The sequence below is a fragment of the Oncorhynchus nerka genome, linkage group LG26 (assembly GCF_034236695.1).
Source record: "Oncorhynchus nerka isolate Pitt River linkage group LG26, Oner_Uvic_2.0, whole genome shotgun sequence".
Taxonomy (NCBI): Eukaryota; Metazoa; Chordata; class Actinopteri; order Salmoniformes; family Salmonidae; genus Oncorhynchus; species Oncorhynchus nerka.
The window spans coordinates 6,433,704-6,454,340 of record NC_088421.1 but is presented as its reverse complement, the minus strand read 5'-3'; the positions used below and the strand labels follow the sequence as shown (position 1 = coordinate 6,454,340).

Below are 20,637 nucleotides of genomic sequence, written 5' to 3'. Positions count from 1 at the left end.
GGCTGGAATATTCCTGCAATGCAGATGCAGCTTTCTGCTATCCTTGTAGAAAATGTAACATTGTCTCCAATGCTAACACCGATAAGGCATTCACCGAAATTGGATATAATAACTGGAGACATGCCATTGATAGCAACAAGGGACTGGGGAGGCACTGATAAAGCAATGAGCATTTGAAATGCATGGTATTTTGGACAGAAAGACAAGCAAGGAATGCACAGGAAGTGGAGGTTTCAACACTTGTGTGAATTCTGCACAGCTTCCATGAAATTGTATGTGTTTGTCATCAATTGTGGACTTTCTTGCTGTCGACTAGCTTCCTCTCAGGGGAACTTTGGATGTGATGGATGCAAGAGGGGAGGGGGCGGTGGACTAATACTGGCAATGTTAGATTATACGCTCAGGAAAGACAAGGAACTTTGCTAGTGCCTTAAGTACAATTCCCCGCAATGCCACATACACATCTCATGACATCCAGAACGAAATTATTGGGCTCATGAGTGAGGTAGTCACAGAGGAAATTGTGAAGGAAGTAGGGGAGTCATGGTACACACTTCAAGTGGATGGGACTAAAGACCCAACCGGGTGCGAGAACATTTCAATTGTACTCCGTTACGTGGGCGAAAACAGCCGTGTTTGTGAATGGCAACGAGTAAAGAATGTGATGCTTTATCGCTGACTAACTTGGTCCTGTCAGAGCTAACAAATATTGGCCTTAGCACCAAGAAGATTCTTAGTCAATGTTATGATGGGACCGGTGTGATGTCTGGTAAACATGGGGGCATGCAAAAGGTAGTGCAGGACAAGCTGAATCGGGAAGCGCTGTGTGTGCATTGCTTTAACCACAGGCTGCATTTAGTCATAGTGCACGCTATGTCCTCTGAGGGTGCACTGGATTACTTTTTGAATGTGTGTAATTCCCTTTACAAGTTTCTCAGGAAACCAACTGTGGCTGCGCAATATACATAAGATAAACTGAAACGGCTGCTTGAGCAGCGCTGGACTGGTCATCTGGCCACGGTGAGTGTTGTTATAAAATCTCTGGACAACATTACCCAAGCTGTTTCTGAGCCGAGTTTCAGATTCAGATTCCCCCCTAACAAGTTACTTCAAAATGAAGAAACTGGTCTATACACTGGCATCCGACGCCCACAATTCCATGGAAAAACTGCGACGTGACAGTGAGTTTGATGAGTTATGGGAGAAATACAATCACATGGACACCCCCGCTCCAAGCAAACCGCAAAGAGTAGTAATCTGAAAGAATGTGGTCGAAACATCAATGGGCCAGCAAGAAGAGGATAATGCACTCTGGATGCTGTACTGGGAGAAATGTCAGCACGATTTAACGAACGAAACAGCCAACTTGTTGAGGCCCTGTGTGCCTTGCACCCAGAGAATGAAACCTTTATGGATGTGGAAAAGGTGAAACCACTGCTGGACTTAATCTCAGGAGACTGAGGAAACTGAGTTTACTGTAGCATGCCAGTTTCTACAGAATGAAATTGTCCAACCTGGAGAAGAAAAATGGACTACGCAGAGCATTTTGGATAGATACTCCGGGCCTCTAACAGCGATTCCTACTGTGATGTTGGCATTGAAGCTGGGATTAACATTTGGAGTATCGACGACAACTGGCGAGAATTCTTTTTCAACATTGAAAAACGTATTCAGTGAGCACAGATGGAGCATGTGGCAGGAGGAAAGCGCAGCTGATTCAACTGGCATTTGCTCTTATCCAGAGCGACTTACACAAATTGGTGCTTTCACCTTATGACATCCAGTGGAACAGCCACTTTACAATAGTTCTAGGTCTTTTAAGGGGGAGGGGGAGAAGCAAATTCCGTGGGGAGTGGAACGAGAGACTGCTGAGGAGGTTCAACACAGCATTTAAGGTGGCTGCAACTCTTTTGAATCTGGGTAAGAACAGGCAGCCTGGATGGGCTTGTGTTATTTTGTTATTTGCTAGCTTTTGGAAATCAGAAATAGGTAATAGGTGTAGACGTGATTTTCTTTATTAGTGTTGCTGCCATGTCTCCTGCTTGATTTCTGTGATGTGATTGGAAATGTTTGTTTATAATATAATCAGATTGTTTTTAATGTTGTTTTCTATGGTAGAAGAGGTGTTTTGCATTTCATTGATGAGGGTGGGCAGACCTTGACCAATGATTGAGTAACGATGTAGCTATAGTGTTGCCATAAACAACTTGTTGCTATGGAATACTACTTTCTCTATCATACGCAGCGAAGTATCGCACTCTTGTGAGAAGACAGTTTGGTAGTTGCGTCGAAGCTGCATTGTACCGATAAATCGCGGTGGTGCAAACATTATTGTTTGCTTTACGCGATTGGAAATGCATTGTATTGGCATGGGGAAGTGTTATTACAGTAATTGCATTGATGGGTATTGTACATAACTTGCCCCCTAAGTAATTTCTGATGCCCCTCTTGCCAAGTTAATCCTGCCGCTGGGCCTGTTCCAAGGGCAATGTAGTTAGTTTTTTTTCTGACAAGGATTTGTTCAACTTTTCAAAACAATACTGTAGGGTTGTTTTAGGGCATGCAAGTGTGATTGAAAGGGAATCCCCACTAGGAAGTCAAACTTTGGGAAAGTGTTGTGTATGCATTCCAAAACATGGAACCAGTTTCTAGCCATGTCAATACAAATTGACAGTTTATTCGATTCATATGATAATGGACAGTGGTGGAAAAAGTACTCAATTGTCATACTAGTAAAAGTAAAGACACCTTAATAGAAAATGACTGAAGTAAAAGTCAAAAAGTCAAATATTAAATGTCAAAGTATTTGGTTTTAAATACAGTTAAGTATCAAAAGTCAATGTAATTGGTCAAATATACTTAAGTATCAAAAGTAAAAGTGTAAATAATTTAAAATTCCTTTTATTAAGCAAACCAGTTAGCACAATTTTTTTGTTTTTGTTTTTCATTTACAGATAGAAAAGAGGCACACTCCAACACTCAGACATAATTTACATACAAAGCATGTGTGTTTAGTAACTCTGTCTGATCAGCGGCAGTACGGATGATCAGGGGTGTTCTTGTCACGTTCTGACCTTAGTTCCTTTGTTTTGTCTTTTGTTTTAGCATGGTCAGGGTGTGAGTTGGGTGGGTTGTCTATGTTAGTTTGTCTATGATTTTCTATTTCTGTGTTTGGCCTGGTATGGTTCTCAATCAGAGGCAGCTGTCAATCGTTGTCCCTGATTGAGAACCATATTTAGGTAGCCTGTTTTCCATTGTGTTTTGTGGGTGGTTATTTTCTGTTTAGTGTTGTACCTTACAGGACTGTTCGTTGGTTGTTTATTATTTGGTTTCAGTGTTCATTAAAATATTTAAAATATGAACACTTACCATTCTGCACCTTGGTCCTCCTCTCCTTCCCCAGACGATAAGCGTTACAGTTCTCTTGGTAAATACGTGAATTGAACCATTTTCCTGTCCTGCTAAGCATTCAAAATGTAACTACACAGTAAAATCACCCGTGGTAAATTCACGGTGTAAAAAGTGATCAACTCCCATAGAGTTGTTTTAGCAACTGGCAGTGCCAAATGACCCCTGGAGTCAGTGCTGATAACTGGTGTTAATTGCTAAGGTGTACAATTTTACTCTACTGGTGTAGACTTTAACTCAGTCAGTGTAAACATCACAACCCCACCCATGAATTCAGTTTCTGCGTTCAAATTTCCTCTTTTCTCGACACCATTGTTGGATCAACAAAATCCTAATGTGTTCCCCACAAAGGTGAGTTTTAAACAACTGTTTTACTGATATTATTTAGCATTTTGATACATGGATGTCAGACTGCAGTGTAACATAAATAGTCTTGATTGTGTGTGTGTGTGTGTGCAGCTAATGTTAGAGTTGCTAGCTAACTAGGTCACCCCTCTCTTTTGCAGTTAGTCTGCTCCACGGTTCCATGGGCGCGTCTCATTTCAGCACCAAGCTTTTTCGCCTCATGCTAGTTTGTTCTCTTTATTTCGGGTGCTTACTATATATTGAGGACTAATCTGATTAAGGTGAGTTAATCAGAAAGCGTCAAATATCTGATGGTGAAGCAAAAAATGTACGTTTGTAAAATCATTCTTCAATTCCCTTGGCATCAAATCGATTTTTCATTGCTTCACTTTTTTACAGCTAATAGAGAGCATACTGGGGAAAAAAGCCTGGTGGAGAGGTTGTCATCAAGGAATACTCTAAAACTAAAAGCCTGGTGGAGAGGTTGTCATCAAGGAATACTCTAAAACTAAAAGCCTGGTGGAGAGGTTGTCATCAAGGAATACTCCAAAACTAAAAGCCTGGTGGAGAGGTTGTCATCAAGGAATACTCTAAAACTAAAAGCCTGGTGGAGAGGTTGTCATCAAGGAATACTCTAAAACTAAAAGCCTGGTGGAGAGGTTGTCATCAAGGAATACTCCAAAACTAAAAGCCTGGTGGAGAGGTTGTCATCAAGGAATACTCCAAAACTAAAAGCCTGGTGGAGAGGTTGTCATCAAGGAATACTCTAAAACTAAAAGCCTGGTGGAGAGGTTGTCATCAAGGAATACTCTAAAACTAAAAGCCTGGTGGAGAGGTTGTCATCAATGAATACTCTAAAACTAAAAGCCTGGTGGAGAGGTTGTCATCAAGGAATACTCCAAAACTAAAAGTCTGACTGACCTGACCAGATGAAAGATGATCAACGTTCTTGTTTCAGGCGATGACGGAGACTCATGGGTAAGTTTAAAGGAAAGATTCCAAATACAAATTGTTGAGTGTTACTTGCTCCCATATCTGCTGAATGTTAAAAATGACTTCTGTATCAGTATCTCAGTCACATAATTGGTTAAGCTACTGCTGACCATCCACTGCTATTGGTAGACGATTTATCTTGTATCAAACTCGATGGGCATGATACTGATTAAAAAAATCACTCCTGATATTTAGCTGACTGGGGACCAGTGCTGCTTGTGGAGATTCTGATTGCTGCCTAAACATAACATTATATTTTTGTCAGGACATCAGCACCGCGCAGTGTGAGAGAAACGTTTGCACAAGGCATTGTGTCCTTGTTCCCATACCTGAATGATCCCTACATCACAAATGGATATGTAAGTATACATTACAACTGCGTTTAATTCGTCTGGTACAGTATCTGAGCAAATGGGACTTGGTTATTTGTTTTTTCTTTCAAGATTAGTAACCATGTTCATTTTCTTAAGGAACATTATTACGACCCTAATAGTGGAGAAGGGTACCTCTCGTATAGAATCAAAACCATTCAGAGGAATTTGGCTTCATCAGAGAAACTGCCCACTCAACTATACTCTGAAGTGCCAACTGTTGAGAGGGAGCCCAGTCCATCCACTTTGGCTACCCTGAGTGACGACCAGTGCTGAGAGGCTAGGAAATTGACGCTTGAGTACAGGAAGAAGATGACCCACGACCCGGGTAAATGCTCCACCATCCTAACCGAATTTCCACACTTTCTGGATGTGAAGGGCTTGGTAAGACTTTTTAATTAAAACAGTTTCAAATTGTATAAATTGCATTTAAGCTCTAGATGTCAATTTGGGTTGGCCAATAATAGTCGTTCAAATAATGTGTGGGCTGGTGATTTACTCAGACTCTGTTTTGGAGGTTAAAGTGGAATGTTTTTGTCTTATTTGTTTCAGATTGAACAGGATTTTATGCTGCTGTTTGGAGAGGGAACATCAGACACGTTTTTGGAGAGGTGGCCAACTACATTCAAGCAAAATACCATCATGCTAAGCAAGACCCTAAGCAAGGCCACTCAGGGAGCTGAACTTCAGGAGCTGATCCAGATAGCAGAATCTGCAGTTGATGAGGGAGCTGACACAAATGCTGATGGTTAGATGATCATAATTTATCATTTATATTGCAAATAACTCTGACATGTTAATATCAGTGATGAAATTTCCAATTTTTGTTTAGGATGGGACGATGACCTTTCGTCCATCCTTCTCCTGCTCCATTTGATTCTTCCTTCATCACAAGGCCGAAAAAGACCAGGCAAGATGTCTGCATCCCAAACTGAACAGCATCTTGTGATATTCCAAAAGGTTTGTATTGGCATTCTTATTCTTGGACAGTGCTGCAGCCGTTATGATGAACTAATGATGGTGTTTGTTTTTGTCGTCTTCAGGCAGGAACCAGTATCCAGGAGCACCTTGATGTGATTAACCAGAGCCGCCAACCATGTCGTCTTGCAGTCGAGACCAGGAAGAGCAGCATCCACGCTTACTTCTTCCTCCTGGACAAGCGAGCCTTGCCGTGCAAGTCAACGAGCGCTCTTGGTGCCTTCGATGAGCTTTTCAAGACTCACTTTCACTTCTTACAATACAATGCTGCGCAACATGTACACCTTCATACAGACAGCGTATACAACATAGACATTGGGAAGGTTAAGGAGACTCCGAGGGTTGCTGAGCTCAGAACTAAACTCCTGTACTAACGCTGATTAAGTTCTAATAATATGTTTTGTTTGCCATGCTAGTCATGGAAGTACCAACTTGTTCGTGAGGCATCTCAAGTTGATGCATGGATTGTGCCCTGGTAGAACTCGTAGACTAACATGTGGTCAAGCAGATTGTTGTCGGGGATTTGGTACATTTTCAGGCTTCAGGAAGCAGTTGAGAAGGGCACATTCCGGAGACTCAAATTTTGTTAAACACTAACTTGGATGCTAATACAGCCATTGATAGTGAGCCAAATAATGCTAATTTCCCTTCAAATTCTAGTTGTAACCATGTTGTACCAATATCTAACAAAAACACACTTGATATGTGTACGTCTGCTATTGCACAACTGCAGGCTGCAGGTGTTGGTCAGATGACTGTAAATAGTTTTGTATCTTCCATGGAAGAAGCAGTTCAAGAGATACAGGGTCAAGCTAAAGTGACTGCTCTTACACGTATATCTTCAAAAGACACAGAAACTGTCAGAAAAATCAAACATTCTTTTCAGGATATTGAAAATCCTTGCACATTGTTGAATTCGGTATCAAAACGAAGTGCTTATTTCATACAAAAATGGGGAACAGTTCAACCAGTTGAGAAAGTCCTTGGTGTTAGATTTGACAATAGAAGAAACAACACTACTGGAAGTTATGATCAAATAGTCATAACTGATACATTTTCTGACGTTCCAATTCTCCAGACATTGCAGTCAATTTTGAAGAACCCAAACACAAGTGGCATGTTTAACTTGGGGCACAATTTTAAAGATGGAGTTTACTTTGATTTGGAAGATGGACTATATATGAAGAGACATATATAGGTCGTATACATGGCAGTATCGTCCAAGTAACTGGAGATAATCTTGGTATACATTGCCTGTTTGGTTTTGTGGAATCTTTTAGTGCTAGTTTTTGTTGACGTTTTTGCCTCACCGAGAAAGTGTATTTTCAAACTGTTCTCTGAGGATGACCCAAGAGTGACTTTACGAACAAAACACATGCACTCAGACCATTGTGAAACTATTCAGTCAAACCCAACACTACCTCATGTGTACGGTGTGAAGCATGCTTACTTATTGAACTCTCTGCAGTACTTCAATACGACAGACACTTTTTCCGTTGAAATAATGCATGACATTTTAGAAGGAGTTGCACAATTTGAGGTAAAACTTGTCTTACAGTAAGATGATAAATACTGGCAGCTACTTCTGTTACTACTACTACTCATTGTAAATATTGACTATCTGTCTGAAGCAGTTAATTGCTGAACATCATAGGTTTTTCAAGTATCTGTTTCCTGACAGAAATCTGTTTACCGAAACACCAATGCATGATACAATATCCTCATTGTATAAGGAATATTGGGCCCATTCTTCACTCGTGTATGCGCTACAAGGCAAAACAGAATTTCTTTAAAAAAGCAATTGTAGAGTTTTAAGAATGTCACTATGAACTTAGCCAAGGAACACCAAAATCACATGGCATATAATTGGGAAACGTTCAGCCAGGATAGACTAGCTTCAGATCAAGGCTCAAGGCTGAAAAAAGGCCATGAGATCGCTGCCAAGTTGAATGTCTCAGTGCGCACAAATGTTTTGTCAGTTAAATGGGAAAGCCCCATGGTATAGAATATAGTATTGATTTGGTCATATGTGGTGAAGTAGCCATTGAAATGCCAGTATTTGACAAGATTACGGTTATTGTTCTGAAATAGGAAAATGTTGTTTTGGGTTGGGTCAGCTCTTGAAGCATTATGTTTTGATCATTTGCATGCATTTACAGTTGTTCTGAAGCAAAGTCCACCATGCAAGGTATTTCATGTAAATGACATCATGTACCACAAACCTTTTCATTTGCTCATGTCATATGGAGCAATGGATTTTCTTGACTACATTGTCCCCTACTGTGACTTGATAACAGTTTTAAGCCAGGGCTGAGAGTTATGGATAGGTTGTGAGAAACATATTTGAATGTTGAAACAGCTTTGCTTGAGTTTATTGTGAAATTCCAAGTGCTTTTACAAAATATAATTTCCATTTACATGGGGGAAGAGTAAATAAATTAACACTGAAGAATAAACACATTGTTACTTTAATGGGAGTCACCCTAGATCAACACTAGTGAGTGTCACTATAACACTCAAAGTGTTGATTACCTCTTTGTGTTACATTTTATCAAGGCCGGCCAGTGTACTGCAGTGTTAACTTTTTGCACTCTTCAGTGTTAAATCAACACTAGAAATGTAACACTTTGATCAGTGTGCTTTTTACTCTGTGTAGAGTGGGACCATATGTACTCACTGACAGTCTTAAATGTAACACTTCAGGTGTTGATTTAACCCTTTCAAATTTACTGTGTAGTACTTTTAGGTGTCAGGGAACATGTATGGAGTAAAAAGTACATGATTTTCTTTAGGAATGTAGTAAAGTAAAAGTTGTCAAAAATAGTAAAGTACAGATACCCCCAAAAATGACTTAAGTAGTACTTTAAAGTATTTTTGCTTGATTTCTTTACACTACTGATAATGGAGGAAGCGAGGAAACCTTTCTTTTTGAAAATCTGAACACAAACATTCACCACAGGATGTATCAAAGAAACAAATTAGTTAAAAATGAAAGAGAACATGAAGGAAACCATAAAACTATTACATTTTGTCAAATGGAATGACTGTGCCAGTTAAACAAGCAAGCTTGCCTCCCACACGGCGTCCATTGAGCCATCAAAGAAGAGAGGGGAAAGAAAACATGGATCGAGTGTTGATTGTTTATGGATCGGGGAAAAACACAGGCAGGGGGTGAGCTGAGCAAAAACATGCATGGCACCATCCGCTTCCATGATGCATTCAGATGCTCCCCGTGACTGACTGACATGCACGTGCACATGCAGATTCACACGGCATGTCTTTCTCTCCACACATTCTGATCCAACGCAGGGGACCTCTCTTCCCTTTAACATTTTTCATTGTCAGTTGGTTTAACAAAATATACAAATGAAGTTTTGCCCTCTGGGGGAGCTTGCCCATTCTCCATCTGCCCAGGGTGCACTTGTTACATTTTGGATGTTAAAAAATATGTAATGAAAAGAAGAAACCACGTGTTCAAGGGATGGCTGCCAAAAGGAGTTTTAACATTATGCAGTTAACCTCCTTATTGAATGTAATGATGCTTTCCCTCAACTTCCCCCTCAGCATCTTATATTCTCTTAGAAAAAAAGGATTCCAAAAGGGTTCTTCAACTATCCCTGTAGGAGAACCCTTTTGGTTCCAGGGAGAATTATTTTGGGTTCCACATAGAACCCTTTAGGGTTCCATGTAGAACCATCTGTGGAAAGGGTCCTACATGGAACCCAAAAGGGTTATATCTGGAACCAAACATGGTTCTTCAAAGGGTTCTCCTATATGGACAGCAGAAGAACACTTAGGTTCAGATAGTTCCTTTTCTAAGAGTGTACAAGCACAACACATTCATTTTCATTAGTGGGCACTTTGCGGATCACTGCTCTGACACACCTGGGTCTCCTTATGGCCTGTTAGAGAGTCTATGGACAGCAGTCTGACAATGCTGCCCTCATTCCTCAGGTGCTCTGGGACACACACACACACACACACACACACACACACACAAAGAGCATCACAGCCCGCCGAGTATCTATGGACAGCACTCTGACAATGCTGCCCTCATTCCTCATCTGCTCTGGGACACACACACACACACACACACACAAAGAGCATCACAGCCCGCCGAGTATCTATGGACAGCACTCTGACAATGCTGCCCTCATTCCTCATCTGCTCTGGGACACACACACACACACACACACACAAAGAGCATCACAGCCCGGCGTGTATCTATGGACAGCACTCTGACAATGCTGCCCTGACAATGCTACCTCTCAGCTTCCATATCAAATCTGAAAATTTCAAGCAATCTTAAATTAAATGATAAAATATACAGACTACAAATTCAAATAGGCTTTTAACCAAATTACCATATGACCACATATTCACCCTGCACACTCTAATTGACAGACAAACAAAACAAAACCAAGGCAAAGGATTCTTGTGCTTTGTTGATTTAAAAAAATCTTCAGAGTCAATTTGGCATGAGGGTCTGCTATACAAATTGACAGAAAGTGGTGTTCGGGGAAAAACATGTAAACATTTCTTTCCACAGGGCCGGGGATGAGATAGTGAGGCTTAAGCTGCATCCCTCTCTTCAAAATATATATCAACAAATTGGCGAGGGCACTTGAACAGTCTGCAGCACCCGGCCTCACCATACTAGAGATTTGAAGTCAAATGTCTACTGTTTGCTGATGATCTGGTGCTTCTGTCCCCAACCAAGGAGGGCCTTCAGCAGCACCTAGATCTTCTGCAGAGATACTGTCAGTCCTGGGCAGTGACAGTAAATTTCAGTAAGACATCAAATTACAGAAATACTCATCATAAAGATTGTTGAAAAATACAAGTTTATACATAGGATTAAAGATAAACGTCTTGTTAATCCAGCCGCTGTGTCAGATTTCAAAAAGGCTTTACGGCGAAAGCACACCACTCGATTATGTTATGTCAGTGCCTAGCCACAGAAAACCATACAGCCATTTTCCAACCAAGGAGAGGTGTCACAAAAGTCAGAAATGGCGTTAAAATTAATCACTTACCTTTGATGATCTTCATCTGGTGGCACTCCCAGGTCTCCATGTTAGACAATAAATGTTTGTTTTGTTCAATAATGTCTCTCTCTATGTCCAAAAACCTTAATAGAAACATGTCAAATGATGTTTAAAATCAATCCTCAGGTTGTTTTTGTCATAAATAATCAATAATATTTCAACCGGACAAAAGCTTCGTCAATAGAAAAGGAGAAACATCATCCCGATCACGTAAAAGCTTGAAATAATGCCTATAGACTGGCCACATGTAGAAGAAGCCATAGAGATCGTGCACTGGGTCCCAAGTCTTTATATGGTGGATAGGCTTTCAATGGAAAAACAGCCTTTTAAAATAATAATGCTTCCTGGATGGATTTTCCTCAGGTTTTTGCCTTCCATATCAGTTCTGTTATACTCACAGACATTATTTTAACAGTTTTGGAAAATTTAGAGTGTTCTATCCAAATCTACTAATTACAGTGGGGCAAAAAAGTATTTAGTCAGCCACCAATTGTGCCTGTTCTCCCACTTAAAAAGATGAGGCCTGTAATTTTCATCATAGGTACACTTCAACTATGACAGACAAAATTAGTAAAAAAAATCCAGAAAATCAATACTTTGTTATATACCCTTTGTTGGCAATGACAGAGGTCAAACGTTTTCTGTAAGTCTTCACAAGGTTTTCACACACTGTTGCTGGTATTTTGGCCCATTCCTCCATGCAGATTTCCTCTAGAGCAGTGATGTTTTGGGGCTGTTGCTTGGCAACAAGGACTTTCAACTCCCTCCAAATATTTTCTATGGGGTTGAGATCTGGAGACTGGCTAGGCCACTCCAGGACCTTGAAATGCTTCTTACGAAGCCACTCCTTCGTTGCCTGGGCGGTGTGTTTGGGATCATTGTCATGCTGAAAGACCCAGCCACGTTTCATCTTCAATGCCCTTGCTGATGGAAGGAGGTTTTCATTCAAAATCTCACGATACATGGCCCCATTCATTCTTTCCTTTACACGAATCAGTCGTCCTGGTCCCTTTGCAGAAAAACAGCCCCAAAGCATGATGTTTCCACCCCCATGCTTCACAGTAGCTATGGTGTTCTTTGGATGCAACTCAGCATTCTTTGTCCTCCAAAAACGACGAGTTGAGTTTTTACCAAAAGGTTCTATTTTGGTTTCATCTGACCATATGACATTCTCCCAATCTTCTTCTGGATCATCCAAATGCTCTCTAGCAAACTTCAGACGGGCCTGGACATGTACTGGCTTAAGCAGGGGGACACGTCTGGCACTGCAGGATTTGAGTCCCTGGTGGCGTAGTGTGTTACTGATGGTAGGCTTTGTTACTTTGGTCCCAGCTCTCTGCAGGTCATTCACTAGGTCCCCCCGTGTGGTTCTGGGATTTTTGCTCACCATTCTTGTGATCATTTTGACCCCACGGGGTGAGATCTTGCGTGGAGCCCCATATCGAGAGAGATTATCAGTGGTCTTGTATGTCTTCCATTTCCTAATAATTGCTCCCACAGTTGATTTCATCAAACCAAGCTTCTTACCTATTACAGATTCAGTCTTCCTAGCCTGGTGCAGGTCTACAATTTTGTTTCTGGTGTCCTTTGACAGCTCTTTGGTCTTGGCAATAGTGGAGTTTGGAGTGTGACTGTTTGAGTTTGTGGACAGGTGTCTTTTATACTGATAACAAGTTCAAACAGGTGCCATTAATACAGGTAACGAGTGGAGGACAGATGAGCCTCTTAAAGAAGAAGTTACAGGTCTGTGAGAGACAGAAATATTGCTTGTTTGTAGGTGACCAAATACTTATTTTCCATCATAATTTGCAAATAAATTCATTAAAAATCCTACAATGTGATTTTCTGGATTTTTTCCCCCATTTTGTCTGTCATAGGTGAAGTGTACCTATGATGAAAGTTACAGGCCTCTCTCATATTTTTAAGTGGGAGAACTTGCACAATTGGTGGCTGACTAAATACTTTTTTGCCCCACTGTATATGCATATCCTAGCTTCTGGGCCTGAGTAGCAGGCAGTTTAATTTGGGCACACTTTTCATCCAAAATTCCGAATGCTGCCCCCTACCCTAGTTACATTACATTTACATTTAAGTCATTTAGCAGACGAAGTTCAACTTTAAAGGGAACATCATATTACATTCTTTCACAAAAGGTTTTATCTTTACTCATTCATTTCATACAAGAATTATATGCAAACCCCATCATTGACTAATTTACATATTCAGAGATATAGTCATGTGTGTTTCCTGTCCTCTCTGAGGTCACCAAATGAAACACACTCGTCATTACCCGTCTCTTAAGTGTCCACGGACCATTCCCACCTTCTCACAAGTGGACATTTTGTATCAGATCCTCAATTTGGGCATTTAGGAGTTTGCCATTTGAAATCCTTTGTTCTCTCTATGTGTCTATTTCTGTATGGCCAGGGGGAGAGAGTCTCCTCCAGGAATTTATGACCTGAGATAACAGAACCTGGGTGTAGGAGAGAGAGAGGGAGAGAGACAGGGGGAAGCCACTAGCTATATCCAAAAAGGACCACGTCATGACACACGTCTCTGAGCTCCTCCCTATAGGCTGTCTCATCGTTGTCGGGCCTACCACTGTTGTGTCGTCAGCAAACATAATGATGGTGTTGGAGTTGTGCTTGGCCATGCAGGGGTGTGTGAACTGGGAGTACAGCTGGACTAAGAGGTGTTGTGTTGAGGATCAGCGTGGCAGATGAGTTGTTGCCTAGCCTTACCACCTGGGGCGGCCTGTCAGGAGGTCCAGGAAATGCAGCCAACCAATGCATAAGGGGTTGATATTAAGCCTATGCCCTCAGGACAGCAAATTAACCTCCTGCTCAAGAAAACAATAGATAAGATGGCCTGATTTAAAAAGCTATTTTCCTACAATCTGAGAAGAAAAGGTGTTTTATACTGTAGAACCCCAAGGAACCTTTTTTTGAGATGTACAGATATCACAACAATAAAAAATTTGTCAACTGTAACATATCTTTGTGCTTCTGTACAACTAAGGAAACCTGTCATCACTATATCAGGGCCGTGTCTCCCTTTTTAGCTGGTGTCCTCTAACATCAGTGTTCAAGGGGCAGGGGGGAGCAAAGCAGCCGAAATAGAGGGTAATGTGTAAGAGCATATATATTGTATTAGGCCTGAATCCTAACTTGAGATCTGCACAAGTAATTCAAATGTTAACACAAATCTGGCTTCTGTCTCTTACCTTTTCTTCTTACCTCTTCTCTCCACCTCTCCCTCTTTCTTTCAGACATTTAAGAGTGCTCCCACCTTTGACCTGTGCTATTGAGTCCTATGGGTGGGTCTCGTCTGCAGTCACTATTGAATGCACCACTGATGGCTCATGTAGAGTGTCTTCATATTAACGCCGCAGCACAGATCAATGATGTTGTACATTGTTGAGAAGCGTTGTCAGCGTGTTGTCGTTGAGCGCTGTGGCAAACATCCCCACCAAGTCAATTACATTGTCAGTGTTTCCCTGTACCATGGCTCTCTCAAATATTTGCACACACACAAGGATCAGGGGATTTTTGGTCTGTTGCGGTGACGATATTACCGCCACACCGGCAGTTATGACTGCAGGCAAACTCCACTTTAAATTGAGTCATGGTAATCTCCTTTTATGCACTCTGGACATGTGTTGGTAGTACCCAACTCTCTAAGACTGTCAGGTCACTAATGGCCTGGTACTCAGCGCTCTGTTGTCACTCTCTCACTCCAACATCATTGCAAATGAAGTCAAAGATCACATTTAACACTAATCAAAAACAGTATCATGCTTTTAAAACTCAGCTCACTGTGATCGATCATTTTTGAAGAAATTGAGTGGAAAACATGGTTGTTGTGGATATTGTTTCAAAGCCAAACATAACGAAATGGACAGCGCTTTCTAAGGTGATGATTAATTCAAAACACCTATAGGCATATTAAAGCTTATATCAGGTATGAAGGTAAGACCCAGATGCAGACACGTCAAATTAACAATGGTTTAATAATCCAACAGGAGCAGGTAATAGACAGGTCAAGGCAGGCAGGGGTCAGTAAACCAGAGGTGAGGCAACGATACCAGACGGCAGGCAGGCTCAGCGTGGGCAGAGGTCAATAATCCAGAGGTGGGGCAAAGGTTCTGGCAGGCTCAGGGTCAGGCAGGCGGGCTCAGAGTCAGCACACGCAAGGGTCAAACCAGGAGGGCGAGAAAAAGAGAGACTGGGAAAAGCAGGGGCTGAGAACAAAAACGCTGTGTGCCTTGACAAACAAGACAAACTGGCAACAGACAAACAGAGAACACAGGTATAAATACATAAGGGATAATGGGGAAGATGGGTGACACCTGGAGTGGGGTGGAGACAATCACAAAGACAGGTAAAACAGATCAAGGTGTGACCGCTTATGCATACGCATAACTGAATTACCACATATTACACATGGCAGAAAAAAACTGATTTAATATGTCTTTGGTACATAATTGGTCTAGTCTACACTCCAAAATTAAACAAATTCTAGTAATTGCCTTTGAGTGTGGACTGTATTATTATGCATGCTGGATGGACTGATACCTTATGCTACACTCCAAACTTTCTATAGAGTCTGGGAGAAAACGTATAGGCCTAGGCGATGCTGTTGGTTCAGGGATTGTGCAGCGTGGATTACAGAGTTAGTTGTATTTGATTTTTAATAGCCTAGTAATGGGGAATTGTAATTGCTGACATTTCCATCTCCTCCTCTATCTCCTTCATTCCTTTCTCAAGTGCATAGAGACAGGGGCTGCCAACAGTTTAATGAAATATGTTTTAGTTGTGAAAACATGTTACTATAGACATTCCCAAACAGATTTCACTTGGATTCTAAAATGAAGCACTGGGTAGCTGCAGGAACAAGGGTTGGAGAGCCCATGGCCTACAGAGTTTGGGCTGAATATCACCTGTCGAGTAGCGAGAGGCTGCAAGCTCCTCAAACAGTGGTTGATGCGTGGAGTGAAATAGGTGAAGTGTTATTATAAGCCCAGATATTTCTACATGCAATCCCGTGTGAATGCAGAGTGTTGATGGTTGCCACTGAAAAGATGAGGATCCCAGCTGCTACTATATTTATTTCTCGGTTGCTAATATTAAGCAAATGCTCTTCTATAAAACCGGAGTAGCCTTCCCAGCACAAACTGCTGGAAAGCACCTCGATTCGCTATTTGAGTGAATACAGATGACATGTCTTTTCCCCTGCCCCTGTTCCTGCACATTTGATAATGGCCCATTCTGATTTCGAAACTAATTTGACATATTAGAAAATACCAAATTAAATTGAGAATAGCGTGATAGGTGAAAATATGTTCACTTGATGAGAACCGCACATGCAGACTGAGGCAAGGAACAGTGTAAGCTTTTTTTTGTGACTTTTTCCAATCATCAATATCCTATAATCGCATCATGCAGCTCATAAATGTTTTGATTTCTAAGACATTCTAAGGTTTGTATCATTCACAACTAAAGTTGCCAAATAACTCAACATCTAGCATATAGAACCTGTTTCAAATGATCACACTCAACATAGCTACTTCGTATGGGCACTCGCTCCGGAATGGAAAAAATATACTTTATATTTTATTCAGCTAAGTTCAATTATATTCTTCTTACTATATCATCATACATACTCTTAGAAAAAAAGGTTATGGATACAACAAAAAAGGGTTATATTGCTTGCTTCATGTATGGCACCCCTAAAGGTTCTTTATAGAACCCTTTTTGTAGGGTTTTTTGATTAGAACCCTAGAGGTTATTTTTCACTCTACCAAAATTGGTTTCGAAATAGAACCCTTGGGTTCCAGTCATGTACATGACAATAACCATATGACAAAATGCCATGACCACCACAGCCCTAGTCACGGCTTGTCTTACTTACATTCACTCTTTGGCTGCCTCTGTCTGACTAAAGCCTCTGTCTCAATTGGAATCTGAATCTGAGTTGTGCCAAGTCAGTGTAGTCTGTAAAGGTGTTTAAGCTGGGAGGGGTGCTGAAAGGCGATGAAGGGCTCACCTCTGAGAGGAAGACGTTTTTTTTTTAAAAGGGAGAAGCGTTTTGGAATCCAGAAGAATCCCGTCTTTTGCAACTGTTTGTTCAACTGCTGCTTCTCTGAAGTGCATGCTGTGCGTTAGACAGGTGCACAGATATATCATTATACTCATACTTGTCGTCGCATCATCAAACCAATTATTCACTCTTTATTTGAACATCTTCCAACAACCCTGCATGAACAATTTCAATAATTGCAGCAAATCTTTTTAACAGCATGGTTTGTTGCAATTTGGAGAGCTAGCATGGACCCTCTGTGCTATGCACACAATGCAGAGCTGACACCTTCAGCACATGGAACTGTGAAGGCACTTAAACCATACAAATAACATCCCTGTCACAACAAACACAACAAAGGATGTTTCTCGCTACTGTAGGGACGAAACAACACCTACTGGGGAACTGCCTTCAGAAAAACAGCTGGTTGAGTCTCATAAAATAAACACTATTTAACCATAAACTAACTTTACACACACACACTGGTGAAATGTCCCCACTTGTACAAATTTGCCTCCGGTTCCCATAAGGATAGTAAAACCAAAAGCGTGCACACACACACACACACGTTAAGGCTGTGGAAGTGGAACTGAGTGTAACAGTGACTGTTTGGCATTGGTTTTTCCTACCCACCTGTATATCTAGCCAATCAACACAGTAGGTGGCTAACTTTACCTAGGCTAGGGGCTAAGATTATGGGTTAGATAACATGCTAGCTCAGTAGTAAAAGGGTTAAGTTTAGGGTTAGAAGTTAAGTTAAAGGGTTCAAGTTATGGTTTGGTGAAGGGTTAGCTAACATGATAAAGAGTTGCAAAAGAGCTAGAAAAGTAGTAAGTAGTTGCAAAGTTAGTTAACTAAATGTGTCCGTGATTAGATTTGAACACGTTTGCGTTACAAGCATACCCTCCCTACTATAGTTTCTGTCTTAAGTAACCTACTGTCTTTATCTGTGATTGAAATTCACTGTATTTAAAATAGTGTACTGCGCACAATAGTGTACTGTCACCAATTTCCAATAAGCCATTCATGCCTTTTTCACAAAAATCTTTGATACTGGGTTGGGACAAGCCTCCTGAAGGTTGACATACAAACAAAGATGCCCACAGATACAGATGTCAAGGCTTTTACACTTGGTTAAACTTGAGAATTTTGTGGGAAACTGGAAATATAATTTTTTTAGGTAGAACAAGGATAGACAATCATCTTTCCTTTCATCTGTAGAATTTGAACAATATCATCCGGAATTAAATCGTTCCTGACATGCAATAGGAGGACTGATGATTCTTGAATAAAGTGTCAACCGCAGTTCTATTTCACTAAATACTGTATGTCCATTAATATGTGTAATAAAAATGTTGTATTTCCTCTACACGTTTCTGCACAGTTGATATCATCGGTAGAAATGGGCCACTACTGTACATTTCCTGGTTGTAAAGCAAACCACAAAATCCAGAATTCATAGCGATTTCAGGACATGGAGGACCTCCCCATGGAGGTGTATGTGAGAAATATCAAAATCTCTGTTTGTAGCCAGCACTTTCAGACAGAGGATTTTGAAACGGAACTGAAGCCTCAATTCACAGGGTTGCTATGTTGTCGAACGTTGAAAAGTGATGCTATTCCATCGATTTTCCTCTTCCCTTCAAATTTACTGAAAAAAATATCAACAGTTTTAAAGATTTTACCGAGTTACAGTTCTACAGTGCATTCAGAAAGTATTCACACCCCTTGATTTTTTTTACATTAAAGCCTTATTTTAAAATATATTTTAGTTTTCTATCATCAATCTACACATAATGACAAAGCGAAAACAGGCTTTTACAATTTTATTACAAATATAAAACAGAAATACCTTATTTACATAAGTAAGACCCTTTGCTATGAGAATCGAAAATTATCTCAGGTGCATCGTGTTTCAGTTGATCATCCTTGAGATGGTTCAAACTCTTGGAGTCCACCTGTAGTAAATTAAATTGATTGGACATGATTTGGAAAGGCACACACAATTATGACAATTCCAGTGGGTCAGAAGTTACATACGCTAAGTTGACTGTGCCTTTAAACAACTTGGAAAATATCAGAAAATGATGTCATGGCTTTAGACGCATAGGCTGATTGACATAATTTGAGTCCATTGGAGGTGTACCTGTGGATGTATTTCAAGGCCTACCTTCAAACTCAGTCCCTCTTTGCTTGACACCATGGGAGAAATTGTACACCTCCACAAGTTTGGTTCATCCTTGGGAGCAATTTCCAAACGCCTGAAGCTACCACGTTCATCTGTACAAATAATAGTACGCAAGTATAAACACCATGAGACCACACAGCCGTCATAACGCTCAAGAAGGAGACGCGTTCTGTCTCCTAGAGATGAACATACTTTGGTGCGAAATGTGCAAATCAATCCCAGAACAACAGCAAAGTGCCTTGTGAAGATGTGGAGGAAACAGCTACAAAAGTATCTATATCCACAGTAAAACGAGTCCTATATCGACATAACCAGAAAGGCTGCTCAGCAAGGAAAACGCCACTGCTCCATACAGCGATTAAAAAAAGCCAGACTACGGTTTGCAACTGCACATGGGGACAAAGATTGTACTTTTTGGAGAAATGTCCTCTGGTCTGATGAAACAGATATAGAACTGTTTGGCAATAATGACCATTGTTATATTTGGAGGAAAAAGGGGATGCTTGCAAGGTGACAAACACCATCCCAACCGTGAAGCAAGGGGGTGGCAGCATCATGTTGTGGGGGTGCTTTGCTGCAGGAGGGACTGGTGCACTTCACAAAATAGATGGCATCATGAGGTAGGAAAATTATGTGGATAAATTGAAGCAACATGTCAAGACATCAGTCAGGAAGTTAAAGCTTGGTCGCAAATGGGTCTTCCAAATGGACAATGACCCCAAGCATACTTCCAAAGTTGTAGCAAAATGGCTTAAGGACAACAAAGTCAAGGTATTGGAGTGGCCATCACAAAGCCCTGACCTCAATCCTATAGAAAATATGTGGGCAGAACTGAAAAAGTGTGTGCGAGCAATGAGGCCTACAAACCCGACTCAGTTACACCAACTCTGTCAGGAGGGATCTGCCAAAATTCACCAAACGTATTGTGGGAAGCTTATGGAAGGCTACCCGAAATGTTTGACTCAAGTTAAACAATTTAAAGGCAATGCTACCAAATACTAATTGAGTGTATGTAAACTTCTGACCCACAGGGAATGTGATGAAAGAAATAAAAGCTGAAATTAATAATTCTCTCTACTATTATTCTGACATTTCACATTCTTCAAATAAAGTGGTAGTCCTAACTGACCTAAGACAAGGATTTTTTACTAGAATTAAATGTCAGGAGTTGTGAAAAACTGAATTTAAATGTATTTGGCTAAGGTGTATGTAAACTTCCGACTTCAAC

The 20,637-nt window shown here is 40.8% G+C and overlaps 2 long non-coding RNA genes across 2 annotated transcripts; both read left to right on the top strand.

Moving 5' to 3' along the window:
- The first annotated feature begins 4,157 nt into the window (after positions 1–4,157).
- Positions 4,158–5,314, top strand: LOC135564645 (uncharacterized). Its single transcript, XR_010461177.1, has 3 exons — positions 4,158–4,731; positions 5,012–5,105; positions 5,217–5,314. It is a non-coding gene; the product is annotated as an uncharacterized LOC135564645 (long non-coding RNA).
- Positions 5,315–5,333: 19 nt separating this feature from the next.
- Positions 5,334–8,002, top strand: LOC115109848 (uncharacterized). The gene is made up of 4 exons (XR_010461176.1): positions 5,334–5,501; positions 5,670–5,865; positions 5,950–6,077; positions 6,172–8,002. It is a non-coding gene; the product is annotated as an uncharacterized LOC115109848 (long non-coding RNA).
- Positions 8,003–20,637: the final 12,635 nt, after the last annotated feature.